Consider the following 12862-nt stretch of genomic DNA (forward strand, 5'->3'; position numbering starts at 1 on the left):
ATACCATAGTGATAGCGTAAGCACGGTTTTCCGTCCACTTGAAGCACGATTTCCCTTCCGCGAGAGGCACGTTTTTCCTTTCGCGCACGGTAGTGCCTCTCATTTTTCCTTTCGCGCACTACAGAAATGAAAAAAGAAATGTGTTTTCTGCTCTCTCTTTTTTCATAGAGAGGCACGGCTGTGCTTCCTCCAGAAGCACGGTTTTGCTATCGCATATGCACGGCCATCCGGTAGAGGCATGATTTTTTCTTCACTGCCTCTATGTCTGTGGCACGTAACCCATCTATTGACCCTACAATGTCACGTCTGACATGTCACTTGTAGAGGCACGGCCATGATTCTAGTGGAGAGGCACTCCATGTGAAAACAGTACACGAGTGGAGAGGCACTCCGATCATTATACAAAAATGTTTCCCTCCGTGAGAGGCACGTCGATACATGCAGAAAACGCACGTCCCTCACCCTTGTTCAAAATGTTTTCTATCGCTCCGCCTGTTCAAAAACAATAGCGGAACATAAAAATGTCAGAGGTGCAACGCCATCAGGACAAAAAGAGTCATAATTTCACATGCACGGCCATCCTTTCAGACTTTAATTATCAGAGGCATGGTCATCAGGCCACGAGAGGAACTGTTTTACATGTGCACGGCTGTGCCTCAAAACAGAGTTACATAACTTACAACTCCACAAGAAAAAATAAGTCCTACTACAACGGATGTAACTGTTTTTTGAAGAGAACAATTCTTCTTTCCCCAAATATCTGCATCGCTATTCTCCTATTAAAAACAATACACGGAAGAAAACAAAAATTAGAATAATTCGTCATGGGTACATTTCTTGAAGTACTAGGAAGGAATATTCTACGGTCCAAAATAGCGTACATTATTTTATTTCTATTCAGAACCTCTTTTTACCTTTCAATTCTTCACTCGTATTGTTCGCCGGTAGAAGACAGTCTCCATTCTGTTATTTCTTTTCTCAATGTAGGATGCGCAGATGTTGTTGCTTCAACCAAGTTTGGTTTCGGACATTTTGTGTGCCTTGCTTGTGTGATACTAGATTCTGGTGTGCTTACATCACTTTGCTTTCTATGCTCTGTTGTCAATGTGGTCGTTGGCATTGTCAGTGGCGTTGTTCGCGTTGATGATGGTGTTAACCGTCTTGGTCCCGGGATAAGAGTGCATTCTCCTTCTCCGTTTGATATTCTCGATGTTGTCGTTGGTGTTGTCGGCCATTTCATCGATCTTGCCTTCTTCTCCTCCCGTGCTTTCATCTTCTCCTCTTGAATCCTATTTCTTTCAATCACTTCTGGGTTAGTAGGGCAACTCGGTTTCTTATGGCCCTCTGAATTGCAACGGCTGCAATTGGGTCTGCTTCTTTTTATGTTCTTCTCAGAGCCAGCTTTGATTCGGTCCCCTTTTTTCTTTCCCTTCGAGCCACCCATGGGAGGATTTTTCAGACTTGCGTCACATGGATTTTTGCCCGTGTCTGTTTCATCAGCAAGTGCAGTCATGACTTTTATTTTCATTTCTTGCATACACTCAAGTAGCACATTGTATGCTTTGTCCTTTCTGCAAGCATGTGAACATATATCGGACAACTCTGCATACACGAGACCGAATCTCATAGTTTCATCTTCTTGTGCGGTCATGATGTCACCTTGACTTGTAGCCAGTAGTCTCAAGCTATCTGACCAATTCCTGGTCCATCTGGGATGATAAAGGATTTTGGAAGGTGTTCAACCATGCCTGTCTGGTCCATAACCTTAAGCACATGGCAGCACTGTATGCCATCCCTAGTCATCTTCTAGCAGCTGCACGTGTATATTTCCTTATGCTCATCCACATCTACCCTGAACTCAGACCTATCAAATTCCTCACCTGGGTACGGTTTCCTGTCTTTATCTTGCGATGAGATCCTTTTTAAAAGGTATTGCCTACCTTTTGCCAGGCCATGACACTTATAGTATGTGCGGTTGCGCAACTCTACCTGGAATTTCCTGAAAATTTCATTAGTGTATATTTCACTTGCTTCTGTTTCAAGTGGAAAACCTGTCTCTCGTGAAGGTACCTTCTCTTCTGTCCGGTGCCTTTTCTTGTCAAGCGTAGCAAGGCAATTTTGCTGGATGATGTTGTAAGAACCAACAAACATCGTTATTTTTGCACATTGAGTTTGTGCTCTCACTACGCGTGGTCGTCGATGAGAATGGATAAAAGCAGTCCTTGAAGTAGGCTGGTACCCAGAATGTACGAAGTTCCCACAACGCATTCAGATGCCTGTTTCCTTCTGCTTTGTATTTTGAAATCGCTCTTTTCCACGAGCCTTCAAATTCATCTGCATTTAGTGAGTTTTTGATTATTAGATGTAACTCATCAGACATCCCTGGATGTTGCGCAAACACTGTCGCATTGTTCTCCTTCATGTTCTTCTGTATATGCCACAAGCAGAACCCGTGCCTGGTACTCGGAAGTGCTTGCTCTATCGCCACCTTCATCGCCTTCTCCTGGTATGTTATTATGAACTTTGGTTCCTTTCCTCCGATTGCCTCAACAAATGTACTTAGGAGCCATTTGAATGACCCTATCATCTCATCCTTTAAGAGGCCTATTCCAAAAAGGACGGACGACCCATGGTTGTCAACACCTATTATTGGTGCAAATGGTAAACCATATATATTCGTAGAAAATGTCGTGTCAAAAGACACGAAATCTCCGTACATGCCATAATTCATCTTGCACAAGGAGTCTGTCCAGAATAGGCTTCGCACCACATTGTTTCCATCGGTCTCTTCGGCATGATGAAACCCTGCCCTCTTCCTCTGCATTTCTGCAAACAACTTCATTGTGTCCTCGATATCTGTGTTCCTTTGTCCAGCTCTCTCCTGGCATGTAATGTTGCTTATGTCAATCGTGTCGAACATAATTTCCCGCCTCGTTTTACCCATAGCAGTGAAGATCTGCATGATTATCCTTGGCTCTAGCCTTGCCTTCTGCAGGACCTGGATAAAAAATTTCTCCTCGGGCCTCATGTTCTTATAGCACCTCATAAATTTCAGTATCCAATCACACGGGTGTAGCACATGGTTGTGCTCTAGGTGAACATTCCTAAGTGCCACACTCCCCTCTCTGTATCTCTTTTTGCTGTTATTTCAACGGGACAGCCTGTCCTAATCAAGCAATTGCTCCTTCTGTGCTTCACTGATGACCCACAAGTATAGGGGATCAATCATAGTCCTTTCGATAAGTAAGAGTGCCGAACCCAACGAGGAGCAGAAGGATCTCACAAGTGGTTTTCAGCAAGGAAATATTTGCAAGCACTGAAATTATCGGTAACAAGTGATTGTGTGGTGAGATGATTCGTAGCAAGAAACAAGTAACAAAATTAGCAACGGTGCAACAAAGTGGCCCAATACCTTTTGTAGAAAGGAACAAGCCTGTACAAAGTCTTATAGGAGGAAAAACGCTCCCGAGGACACAACGGAATTTTTGTCATGCTAGTTTCATCATGTTCATATGATTTGCGTTCGTTACTTTGATAGTTTGATATGTGGGTGGACCAGCGCTTGGGTACTGCCCTTACTTGGACAAGCATCCCACTTATGATTAACCCCTCTCGCCAGCATCCGCAACCACGAAAGAAGAATTAAGACAAAGTCTAACCATAGCATTAAGCTAGTGGGTCCAAATCAGCCCCTTACGAAGTAACACATAAACTAGGGTTTAAGCTTCTGTCACTCTAGCAACCCATCATCTACTTACTACTTCCCAATGCCTTCCTCTTGGCCCAAATAATGGTGAAGTGTTATGTAGTCGACGTTCACATAATACCACTAGAGGAAAAACAACATACAACACATCAAAATATCGAACGAACACCAAATTCACATGACTACTATTAGCATGACTTATCCCATGCCCTCAGGAACAAGAGTAACTACTCACAAAGCATAATCATATTCATGACCAGAGAGGTAATGAGTAGCATCAAGGATATGAACATAAACTCTTCCACCAAATAATCCAACTAGCATCAACTACAAAGAGTAATCAACACTACTAGCAACCTTACAAGTACCAATCGGAGTCGCGAGACGGAGATTGGTTACAAGTGATGAACTAGGGTTTGGAGATGAGAAGGTGTTGATGAAGATGTTGATGGTGATGAGTCCCCTCCGATGAGACGAGTGTTGGTGATGACTAGATTGGTTCTGCTCAAGTTCCGCCTCGTGGCGGCGGCGAATCCACGAAAAAGCTCCCTCTCGATTGTTTTCCGGACGAAACCCTTCATATAGCAGAAGAGGGGGGCCAGTGGGCCAGCAGGCTGCCCACAAGCCCCCTAGGCGCGGCCAGGGGGGTGGCCGCGCCTAGCACGCTTGTGGCCACCTGCTGGCGCCCCTCTGGCACTTCTTCGGCCCATTATTTTTTATAAATCCGGAAAAAAAGTCCTCGTTGATTTTTACGGCGTTTGGAGTTGCGCATAATAGGTATATCAAACTTGCTCCACTTTCAGGCCAGAATTCCAGCTGCCGGCATTCTCTCTCTTCATGTAAACCTTGCAAAATAAGAGAGAAAAGGCATAATTATTTTACTGTGAAGTGAAATAACAGCCCAAAAAGCGATAAATATCAACATGAAAGCATGATGCAAAATGGACGTATCAACTCCCCCAAGCTTAGACCTCGCTTGTCCTCAAGCGAAAGCCGAGCTCAATAAATATGTCCACATGTTTAGGGAGAGAGGTGTCAACAAAACAAAATACGAACATGCATGCATCATGATCATGATGAGAACAGCAATACCAACATATAATCTCCCATGCTAAAGTGATAATTCCTTCACAAAGTAAAGCATGGATCACGAACCTTACCGAGAAGTAACAACCGATAGCCTGTAGTCATTGAAGCAATTGCAATTTATCACAACATCAGAAAGAGTCAAATAAGAGCTTGTAAAGCAAATCCACATACTCAATCATCTTTTCATTCTCTACAATTGCTACAACTCACATGGTACTCATGAGATCAAAGTTTCAGCTGGACACATAGAAAGATAGGGGCTTATAGTTTTGCCTCCCAACTGCTTACCTCAAGGGTAATGTCAACAATAATAATTCATGAATACTTACCTCCAAGTTGACATATGAATATAGATCTTTCCCAAGCATATGACGGTAGCCAAGATAAAGGCGAAATAGGGAATTGGTGAAGATCACCATGACTCTTTCAAGGGCAAAAAGTAAAGGTACAAGATAGACCCTTCGCAGAGGGAAGCAGAGGTTGTCATGCACTTTTGAGGTTTGGATGCGTGTCCTCTTAGTGCGGAGGAACGTCACTTTATATTGCCTCCTGTGATAAAGAACTTTATTATGCAGTCTGTCGCTTTTATGTCTTCCTCATCACAGGTTCGTACAAAGCTTATTTTCCACACAGTAATAGATCATACATATTAGAGAGCAATTTTTATTGCTTGCACCGATGACAACTTACTTGAGGGATCTTATTCAATCCATAGGTAGGTATAGTGGACTCTCATGGCAAAACTGGGTTGAAGGTTTATGGATGCACAAGTAGTATCTCTACTTGGTGCGGGAGTTTTGGCTAATATGAGGTGGAAGCAATCGTCACATGCTAAGGGATCTCTAGTCATATAACATTGTTCGGAACCAAGCAAACACAATTCATTATGTTGTCTTCCTTGTCCAACATCTACTCCTAGACATGCAATAGTTTAGTGAGTGTTCACAATCATAGATTGTGTCAAAGATGATGCATTTATATGTGAACCTCTCCTTCTTTATCACTTCCTATTAATTGCAACAATAACCAAGGTCTACGTTTGTCTACCCTCAACAAGTTTCAATCAACATTCTTTTTTATATGTGAAGCCATCACTTCCCATAAGATCATTACATGATCGTTCATGCTTTTGTTCTTTTCTCACTCTTTTGATCATGGCAAGAGGCAAAGCCCTTCAACTAAGACACTCTTTATTATATGGCTCACGATCTCGAATACATCGGGGGTGACACAAAGCAAAACTCAAGTCTAAAACACTAAGACTTTTAATCTACTAGAGAAAAAGAAAACTGAAAAGGAACAAACTAAAACAAAGGTAAAGGCAAAAGATGTGATGGTGATACGATACCGGGGCAACTCCCCCAAGCTTGGCACAAGCCAAGGGGATTGCCCATACCCATGCTCAGTTGTCTTCCTTTGGAGGTGATGGTGGTGGAGTTGCTGCAGAGGTCTTGAGCTTGTTTAATTTCCACCCGAGCATAAAATTCTGCTCCCTCAGATCATCATTTTCCTCTTCAAGCTGCAACACCCTTTGGCATGATTCCTCCTTACTCTCCCGCAAGAAGCGAGAAGGGATAAACAAAGTCTTAGGCTTATTCCTCGAGTCAGGGAGGCTCGACTTCTTGAACTCCACATGCGTGTGTCCAGGTTGAGGTAGAGGAGCCTCCCCTTCATCGGAACTTGTTTGTTCCTTCCCCTTGGGATCATAATCTTCTTCCTCATAAGTGGTCCAGCCATAAGGATCCAAGTCCCCATAGACCTTGGGATTAGCGAGGTAATCAGCCACATAGCTCTCCCCCTCTGAATCTTGAGAAGACATCTTGACCTAAATCTTGAGAAGACATCTTGACCTAGATCTGCGGCAAAAAACAGGCTCAAAACGAAAACAGAGGAAATCTGCGTGATACACGGGTCAGACCAAACGGAAGAATATATATTGATTTTTTTCAGATCAGAAGGAGTACTCCGCACGAAAACGGAGTCTGGGAGGCGCACGAGGTGGCCACAAGCCCCCCAGGCACGCTAGGGGGTGGGCCCGCGCCTGGCAGGCTTGTCGCCTCCTCGTGCACTTTCCGGACTACTTCCAATTTTTGTATTTTTTTCAAATATTCCAAAATGGAGAAAAATTCCTATTGGAAAAGTTTTGAAATCTGTTTTCCTACCGAATCACATACATCTTTGTTTTCGGAGTCTGAAACAGGCTGATATATGTCCCTTAGGTATTCTTCCGGAGTTATGGTGTTCATGATATTGCTTTCAACATTTATGGGAGTACCTGAGATATAATGCTTGATTCTCTGCCCATTTACAACTCTCGTACAATTACCTTCTGTGTTGTTGATCTTGATAGCACCGGAACGATATACTTCATCAACAATATAGGGACATTCCCATTTAGAGAGAAGCTTGCCTGCAAAGAATCTGACTCCTTACCTTCTTCAAGCTCCCAATCTTCAGAGTTGTGTTTAATTCTCTCCAATAAATTCCATTTGAAGTCAATATCTCTCTTCATAAAAGAACTGGTACAAGAAGTGTCAAGCATGGTGCGATCGTCATGAGAAAGTCGAGCATAGAAGTTCTGAATGATAATTTCTCTCGAGAGCTCATGATTGGGGCATGAATATAGCATTGATTTAAGCCTCCCCCAAGCTTGAGCGATGCTTTCTCTGTCACGAGGCCAAAAATTCTAAATATAATTCCGATCACGATGTACTAAATGCATAGGATAAAACTTTTGATGAAATTCCAATTTCAACCGATTGTAGTTCCATGATCCAGTATCATCACATAGCCTATACCATGTCAACGCCTTATCCTTCAAAGGTAAAGGAAAGACCTTCTTCTTGACCTCATCCCCGGGCAAATCTGCAAGCTTAAATAAACCACAAACTTCATCTACATAGATTAGATGCAAGTCTGGATGTGATGTTCCATCTCCTTTAAAGGATTAGCGAGCAGTTTCTCAAGCATACCCGAAGGAAATTCAAAGAAAATATTTTCAGTAGGTGCAGCAGGTTGAGGAGCAACTATTTGTGCTTCCGTTCGAGGTGAAGATACCCCGAACAAGCCCCTCAAAGGACTAGTATCCATAGTGACAAGTGACAATAAATTTCAGCACACTATATGAATGTTTCCTTACCAAGTTCCACTTACCAAAGGCGCTTCACTCCCCGGCAACGGCGCCAGAAAAGAGTCTTGATGACCCACAAGTATAGGGGATCAATCGTAGTCCTTTCGATAAGTAAGAGTGTCGAACCCAACGAGGAGCAGAAGGATCTGACAAGTGATTTTCAGCAAGGAAATATCTGCAAGCACTGAAATTATCGGTAACAAGTGATTGTGTGGTGAGATGATTCGTAGCAAGCAACAAGTAACAAAAGTAGAAACGATGCAGCAAAGTGGCCCAATCCCTTTTGTAGCAAGGGACAAGCCTGGACAAAGACTTATAGGAGGAAAAACGCTCCCGAGGACACACAGGAATTTCTGTCATGCTAGTTTCATCATGTTCATATGATTCGTGTTCGTTACTTTGATAGTTTGATATGTGGGTGGACCGGCGCTTGGGTACTGCCCTTACTTGGACAAGCATCCCACTTATGATTAACCCCTCTCGCAAGCATCCGCAACTACGAAAGAAGAATTAAGACAAAGTCTAACCATAGCATTAAACTAGTGGATCCAAATCAGCCCCTTACGAAGTAACGCATAAACTAGGGTTTAAGCTTCTGTCACTCTAGCAACCCATCATCTACTTACTACTTCCCAATGCCTTCCTCTAGGCCCAAATAATGGTGAAGTGTTATGTAGTCGACGTTCACATAACACCACTAGAGGAAAAACAACATACAACACATCAAAATATCGAACGAACACCAAATTCACATGACTACTATTAGCATGACTTATCCCATGTCCTCAGGAACAAAAGTAACTACTCACAAAGCATAATCATATTCATGACCAGAGAGGTAATGAGTAGCATCAAGGATCTGAACATAAACTCTTCCACCAAATAATCCAACTAGCATCAACTACAAAGAGTAATCAATACTACTAGCAACCTTACAAGTACCAATCGGAGTCGCGAGACGGAGATTGGTTACAAGTGATGAACTAGGGTTTGCAGATGAGATGGTGCCGATGAAGATGTTGATGGTGATGAGTCCCCTCCGATGAGAGGAGTGTTGGTGATGACGATGGCGTCAATTTCCCCCTCCAGGAAGGAAGTTTCCCCGGCAGGATCGTCCTGCCGGAGCTCTAGATTGGTTCTGCTCAAGTTCCGCCTCGTGGCGGCGGCGAATCCACGAAAAAGATCCCTCTCATTTTTTTTCCAGACAAAACCCTTCATATAGCAGAAGAGGGGGGCAGTGGGCCAGCAGGCTGCCCATAAGCCCCCTAGGCGCGGCCAGGGGGGTGGTCGCGCCTAGCAAGCTTGTGGCCACCTGCTGGCGCCCCTCTGGCGCTTCTTCGGCCCAGTATTTTTTATAAATCTGGAAAAAAATCCTCGTTCATTTTTACGGCGTTTCGAGTTGCGCAGAATAGGTATCTCAAACTTGCTCCACTTTCAGGCCAGAATTCCAGCTGCCGGCATTCTCCCTCTTCATGTAAACCTTGCAAAATAAGAGAGAAAAGGCATGAGTATTGTACCGTGAAGTGAAATAACATCCCAAAAAGCGATAAATGTCAACATGAAAGCATGATGCAAAATGGACGTATCATTCACAAGTTTCTCGGTTGTTTTATTCACTCCTTCCTTTGTGCAACAGAACACTTGCTTGTCAACCTCCTGCTCGGGACCTGCTCTTCTGGTGGTTGATCGCTTCACCGAAAAACCAACCTTTCTAGCATATGTGCAGAAGAAAAAGAAGGCATCGTCCCTTGTTTTGAAATGCAACCCATCCTCTGGTTCACGTGCTTGCGTCACTTCCTCGATCGACGGGAATGCGCTTCCTTTGAACATGTCATCCATTTCTTTCTCTTCTTGCGTTGCCTTCCCAATATCGATGATGTCCAACGTGTCTCCATTATGGTCGTCATCGTTGTCACTTGAGATATCATCCCTTTCATGACCAGGAATTAGCTCTTTTCTGACAAAGTTGCTGCAGCTCGCTTGCTTGTCAGCTGCGGGGGCGCCATAACTGCTAGAGGTCCAGTCCATCAGTACTTCTCGAATGTTATTGCCTCCTTCTATTTTGTCAACTTCACGAATGCTGCTGTTATCTGTTTCTCTAGTACTCGTAAACCCAAGGACTTGCACTCCTTCCACCTCAACATTTTTGCTATCGCAATAGTCGTCCCTGTATACTACTTGCTCCTCTGCAGGTTGTTTTCCCTTAAGGGTGGCTAAAGGAATCTTGCAGTTATTTGACTCATTTGTCGTGCTCCCTGTGAAGTCCTGCACACGAAGGTTGAAAAAAAATTAGATATCAAAGGCACCTGAGACATTTACATCTTATTTTATCATTTTGAAAGCTTTAAAACAGATTTAGAATAATATAGAAGGATTTAGCAGTAAGTTTTTGACAGGAACATACGTGGTGTAAACCAGAAGCACGAATTTATGTCAGGTAAGATACACGATTGTGAACGCACTAAATCCACGTGCATGTGCATGTAAAAGGCACCTTCGTGCTTTTCTTTGCACTATACGATCAAAGAGGCACGACCATGCTTCTGCTTTCACTCTACAATCTAAAGCAGGATTTACATACACAGAACATGGTCGTGTCGTCACCTTTCTTTCCTCATGTCTGCACTCCTCAGCACATCTTGGCGACATCCTCCGTGCATTGGATATTTTGTTGACAATCTTGAATGCCATCGGAGATCCTCTGGAAGGACCTTTCATGCTAAACGCCAATGGCGATCCTTTGAAAGGACCTTGCCTCATCATCTTTAAATTGTCACCGGTATATCCAATCTGTTGAAGCCTTTGTTCCTAGCGTGGACTCGCGTGATCCCTGTTATTTTCCTCGCAAGCCTATGGCACACGAAAATACATATAAATTTTATTTATTAAATTCAAATAACACAAGTCTTTGACATAATTCTTGCTTGATCGACGTTGCTATCACCTCTCCTTTATTCTCATGCCACAAACCAGTAAAGATTCTTCCTCCAATTGCTGAGATACTGCTTCTATGGGCAACATTCAATGTTCCGACATCAACGATTCTTCTCTCTGAATCTTCAACACGACCGTCAGAAAAAACCACTCTATCGGATCGACTGCTCTCCGCGACCTTTAAGCATTAACAATTAGGTGCATATGAAGTGTTATTGTGTCTCAAGAATTGTAAAACAAGAAGGCTGAGTTTTAAAGTTTTTTAATTGTTACCTGGACTGACTGATTGGTATGGTTTATGTGTTGCAACTCTGGATTACAAACCAAAGTCCGGGATATTGCAAAAAAATTTACTCTGCTGCCTAGAATACTCCTTTTAGCATTTGCCTGCTGCACAGCTTGTTCCTGAATTGCACGCTTACCGAGCACTTGTTTCTCAACCTTGACTACATTCACCCCAGCCCGTTTGGCATATGCGTTCTGAACGTCATTTGCACTCTCTTTTTTGTTATCCACTTGCAGCAGTTTCTTTTGCTTCCATCTATTGATCTTTAACTCCGGAGCACATAGATGGAACAGGGACACATTTATAGAACTCAACCAAGGATTTTTTTTTTCTATATGTTATTAATGTCAACATGTATAACTTCGAATTATTCAATGGTGACACATTACGCCTTGAGAGTTTATAATGCACAGAAACAAAGACAACATAGTATCAAAAATCTAAGGTTCAATATATTTCGCCGCAAATGACTCTAGTGTGTTTCAATTGATGCTATTACCTTCTTTTCGTATGCCCTTGCAATATCATTTAGAGAAAGACCAACATTGCTGCCCTGATCAGCTAATCCGACCCTGTACATGTGGCAGGGCAAAAGAGTTATACCTCAAGCACCACATAGATAATGAAATCGAACATTGTTACAAAAAAATTACAGCCTGAAATTTCTATATGCACACCCGCGAAGAACAACTAAGGCGTCTCGACTGTCGAATATATAAGAAGGGATCGAATTCGAACTATGCCGCACACTACCTGCTGCTTCAAGCAAACTGAAAACGATGCTTAAAAAATAAGGATACAGAAAACTAACGACAAAATCGAAGGCGCATGACCAAAACACAAAAAATATTACGGTGAGCGTGCTAGTTCATCAGGATGGATTAAAAACGTCGCGCGGCAAAAAATTAAATATACATCATGCGTCGGGGAAACATCACGGGATCACTTGATTAACCTTTATTTGCTGGATTCCCAGAAAGTTCGGACCGGATCCACTTCAATTTTCTGCGCGATCTACTTCCCTGATCAAGGCAACTCTCAAATCACCATGGGTTATTTTTGAATTTGAACGAGAGAGAATAAAGAGAGAGAGAGAGAGATGCGAACAAATAAAGAGAACATACTGCTCTCTTTGCATGCAGGAAAAGTCTTCAGTTGGACCTGAGCCGTCGTACTGACAAATGGGCGCTCCAAAGTTTTCTTTGGCAGACAAGTGGGGTCACTTTTCCGGCCACATCACGAAAAGACCTAAATGCAGTCGAGCCGTACTGACATGCACGCTCTACAATGGTTTCTCTTACTGACCAGTGGGGTCGGTCGTCAATAAATTCCAGATCTCACTTCGTTCACTCCCCACCCCATCTCGCATCGGGGAAATAAACTTGGGGTAGATATCATAGATCTACCAAGTAATTACTGTTGATTGCTCATATAATTTCTCTCTACATCTACCTCTTCCCAAGACAAATCGTCCACCCTCTCCCTCCACCCCGTGCGCCTCCTGTTGAGGTAACAAATTACACATTCTAGATGCTACTTCATCCACGCAGCGCTTCGCATGTTGTTTCAATTTCCGAATGATTTTTTTTCGATCGTACTATTCATAGTGTTACGATGAATGAAATTTCAAAATGAATAAAGCTGGATGAGAAACGCAACACAAGAGAGATGGGACACGAATTAAATTTATCGTAATATTTATCAAAATCCCAGAAGT

The 12862-nt window shown here is 42.9% G+C and overlaps 1 pseudogene; it reads right to left on the reverse strand.

Annotated features, from left to right (window-relative positions):
- Positions 1-458: 458 nt before the first annotated feature.
- LOC123441806 lies at positions 459-11725 on the reverse strand (annotated as a pseudogene).
- Positions 11726-12862: the final 1137 nt, after the last annotated feature.

The sequence above is a fragment of the Hordeum vulgare genome, chromosome 3H (genome assembly GCF_904849725.1).
Source record: "Hordeum vulgare subsp. vulgare chromosome 3H, MorexV3_pseudomolecules_assembly, whole genome shotgun sequence".
Taxonomy (NCBI): Eukaryota; Viridiplantae; Streptophyta; class Magnoliopsida; order Poales; family Poaceae; genus Hordeum; species Hordeum vulgare.